We start from the raw sequence: 4443 nt of genomic DNA on the forward strand, positions 1-4443 counted from the left end.
TCGCCTCTCCCTGTACCTAGCGACCCGTTCGCGAATGGCCGCACGACGCGCCGCTGTTGTAGGCGATGGAGGAGGTGATGGTGGTCGCTCCGCTCTTCGTTGTTCTCGCCGAAGTGCCGTCTGCGCCCGTCGGGCTGCATTTCGCCGGTCGTTCCTAGCCCGTGCCACGGCTTCCCGATCCTGCGGAGTAGACGCTAGCGACAACAGACCTTGCGCGGCCAACTCCGCACGTTCAGCGTCCCACTCCGCCTGCAGCTCGTTGGTGATGCTGGCGGCTGCCTCACATACCTGGCTCCACTGCTCCGAGCCCCGAAGCAAAACTGCCTGCAGGTCATCAGGGGAGATATCGCCAAGCAGTCTTTCCCGAACATCCGCGAACCGGGGACACTGGAACACGGCGTGCTCAGCCGTCTCAGGAACTCCTGGGCATCTCCTGCAGTCCGGAGACGACGTGAACCCCATACTGCTCAGGTAGTCACGGAAGAAACCGTGACCAGTGAGTACCTGAGTCAGCTGGAAGGTCACATCGCCATGAGCTCTAGACTGCCATGCCCCGACGTTTGGCAGCACACGATGCGCCCAGCGTGTGTAGCGGCTGGCGTTTTCACTGGCCGCATCCTCGTCCCAGTTGCGTTGCCACTGATCGATGGTGGATTCTCGCTCCTGCCGCCGGATCTCGTTGGCCATCACCCGGCCCTCCTGCGCTATCCGATGATAAACACGAGTGTCCTCCTGCAGCAGTAGACCGATTGGCACCAAGCCGGCCATCAGCACAGCCGACTCGTACCTCGTTGTGCAGAACGCTCTGGACACGCGTATGGCCATCTTTCGCTGCACACGTTGAAGTAAGCGGCGACACTCGCGCAGCTCCAATCCCCCGCTCCAAACCGGCGCCGCGTATCGAAGTACTGACTCCACCACAGCTGCCAGTAATCTGGCCTTGCTGGCTTTCGGCCCACGATGATTTTCGATAAGACGGGTGACTGCATCCGCTACTCTGGTGGCTTTGGCTGTTATCTGCTTGACGTGTGGAAGCCACGACAGATGATCGTGCAGCTGCACTCCGAGATATCGAATGGAGCGAGCACACTGCACAACCACACCGTCCAGATTGATGGAGACTGACGGAGGCTTCTTCCTGCTGGAGATCACAGTCATCTCCGTTTTGTGTGGAGCCAACTCCAGATGATGATCGTGCATCCACGCCTGAATCGCCGCAAATGCTTGCTCCGCAGATGCTGCTGCCGCCTCTGGTGTAGTCGCCGGGACCAATAAGACGAGGTCGTCCGCGTAAGCCACACTCTCTACACCCGGTGGGAGAGTCACCGCCAGAACGCCGTCGTATAGGAGGTTCCACAAAGTGGGGCCCAAGATGGACCCCTGTGGCACCCCTGCAGTAACATCTCTCACAATTGGACCCTCGTTCGTCTCCACGTACAGCTTACGGCCCTCGAAGTAGCTGCGCAGGATTCGTTGCAGCATCGACGGAACCCCCTTGTCACGCAATGCACTCGCGATGTCCTGCCACGACGCCGAGTTGAATGCGTTGCGGACGTCCAACGCCACCACCATCAGGCAACGATTATCCCGACGATTCGTCCGGCGGAACGCCATGGCCGTCCTACCGGCCTGGACAACACGTTCTATCGCGCTGACGGTGGATCTTCCACGACGAAATCCATACTGCTCGTCCGCAAGGAGTGGACCTTCCGGGTCCTCCAGATGCTCGTTTAGCCGCTCGAGAATCAGGCGCTCCAAGACCTTGCCCAGTGCATCAAGCATGCAGAGAGGCCGGTACGAGGAGCTTTCCCCGGGAGGTTTGCCGGGCTTCGGCAGCAGCACCAGACGCTGCCTCTTCCATGACGAAGGAAACTCGCCACGGTCAAAACAGTCCTGGTACATTCGGCAGAAGACCTCCGGGTACTTCCTGATGGCGGCCTTAACGGCCGCATTCGGGATGCCGTCTAGTCCGGGCGCTTTACGATTGTTCATGTTGGCCACTATGGTAAGCAGCTCGCTGGTGGTAACTGGCCGCATCTGAAGGGGCGCTTCTGCTACAGGACACTGCTGCTCCTCGGTGTAATCAGGCCAGGTGACCGGTGGATGGGTGGGGAACAAGTCCCCCACAATCCGCTCCAGCTCGCTGCGATCTCCCTCAGCTGGAACAAAGCTGCCGCGAAGCCGGGACAACACCACCCGATAGCCAGCGCCGAACACGTTGTCCTCTGCCTCCTTCACCAGGTCCTCAAAATGGCGACGCTTGCTGGCACGAATGGCTTTGTCCAGCTCATGTCTCGCTGTACGGTGGCGCGCGGCCGCGAAGCTGCGCTCCTGCAGGTCAGTTGTCCTCAGCATGCAGTCATGTGCCTCACGACAGACTTCCCGCAACTGATCCAGCTCCGGACTCCACCAGAAAACACTCCGACGGGAGCCATGAGGCGACCACGGGGCACGCTGCATGGTCTCCTCACACGCGTCGACCATCGCGTCCACCAGCCCAAAGTGTGTCGCTGCTCGCTCCTCGAACCTAGCTGCGCTTAGTGCCAGGAGAAATGCGTCGGCATCAAACTGCCTAATCTTCCAGCGTCTGCCAGCCGATGCTCTATTCTGTTGCCGAGAATGCCCGCCGTTCGGCCTATGGTGTGATGACCGATCCGATGATACTCCGGCTGTACTGCCTACCTCGAACTCGATGTTGAAATGGTCAGATGCGTTGTATGTACTTCCAACCACCCACGAGTCAACACGTGCAATGCTCGGACTAACGAAGGTGACGTCGATGTGGCTGGCCTGTGCCACGCCATTCCCAGCAAATGTAGGCGCACTCCCTCTGTTAAGAAGCGTAAGGCCCAGTGACTGCGCCATCATGAGAAGTTCCTCGCCTCGCGTGGTATCACGATCACTTCCCCAGGCGGTATGTGCAGCGTTGAAATCCCCAGCGACGACCACACTGTCGTGGGACAACACCTCCAGCTGCACCGCCTCGATGAACGCCTCGAACTCGGAGATTAGCAAACGTGGAGGAGCATAGCAGGAAATGAAGACAACTCCTGCCACTTGCGCAGCGACAAGCCCAGGAACCGCACTACGCCACACCCGCTGTAAAGGATACGGCCCAGTCGACACCACGGCTGCAGCTCCTGACGCATCTAACGCCCAGTTGCCGTTATTCGCAGGCGGCCTGTAAACCTCGGACAGCAACAGTACATCCACCCGATCGTTCCGTGCTGTCTGGATGGCCAGATCTTGTGCGACCCGGCCGTGCCCGATGTTAACTTGCATCACCTTTAGAGTGAATTTTGGGCCGTCTGAACACAGGTGTTATGACCGACAGCGTGGGGACCACCACACACGGCACATTTCAGCTCGGCCGTGCATCCCTTGGAGAAGTGACCTTCTGTGCCACAGCGGATGCAGATCTTCTCTCGAGTGACCTGAGAACGGCAATCACGTGCCAAGTGGCCCATGAGCAGACAACGATAGCATCGCTGACGCTCTACTGGATGTGGTGCGGCCTCCTGCATGTAGCTCACACAGCCACACAACTTGATGGATTTACCGCTAAGTGCCTTCGCCTGTTTGGAGTAAAGCCGTACCCGGGCTGTCTTGATGCCATCGAATCGGCCCCACATGCTGACCGATGCAATTCCGGTCTTTCCGGACGCTGCTGTGTCCAGAGCCTCCTTCAACTCTTCCTCCGTGGCGGACGGGTCGATGTGAGTAACCAGGAGCTCACCCATGTCCGTAATGGCTCGCACAACTCCTTCCTCGCCTACCAGCTCCTGAACGCGGGAGCAAATCTGCTCCGTGTCGGCCGATCGAGCGAGTGGAAGACGGAGGTTGTTCGTCCGCGTTCGCTTGCCCATCTTAATGGACTCGGCCATGTCTTGGGCACTGGTGTCGTTATTCAGAGCCCGACGGACCTTCGTATACACATCCAGCCAGGTCTTACCATCCTTAGGCACCACCTCAATCACGTCAGCCCTTGTGCGACGCAACTTCTTGTACGCTGATTGCTGCTGCTGCTGTGCTGGCTGAGATGAACGCGCCGACTGAGCAGTGTTTGCATTCTTCTGCTGCTTCTGCCGCATCTGCTCGCTTAGCAGGCGTCCTTGATTCTGCCACTGAGAAGACGGTGCAGCACTTGTGGTGATCCGTCGCTGTTGCTTACGCTCGACGACGGTCCACTGGTCGCCTTCATCATCCAGGTGGCAATCCGCCACCGCTCCTGATCCGACTGGATAACGCTCGGACGTCGGCCGCTCACGCTGATGCTGCTGCTTCGCTTGCAACTGCGGCCACTCGCTCTGGTTCAGCTGCTGTTGTTGCTGCTGCTTCTTCGCTGCTGGTGCAGGCTCCGTGTTCTGCCGCTGCGGACGCTGAGGGCCACCAAACCCCATGGACTGCGCCAACAACTCCTGGAAGCTGGTACGCTCCTCCATC

The sequence above is a fragment of the Anopheles funestus genome (assembly GCF_943734845.2).
Source record: "Anopheles funestus chromosome X unlocalized genomic scaffold, idAnoFuneDA-416_04 X_unloc_109, whole genome shotgun sequence".
Classification (NCBI taxonomy): Eukaryota; Metazoa; Arthropoda; class Insecta; order Diptera; family Culicidae; genus Anopheles; species Anopheles funestus.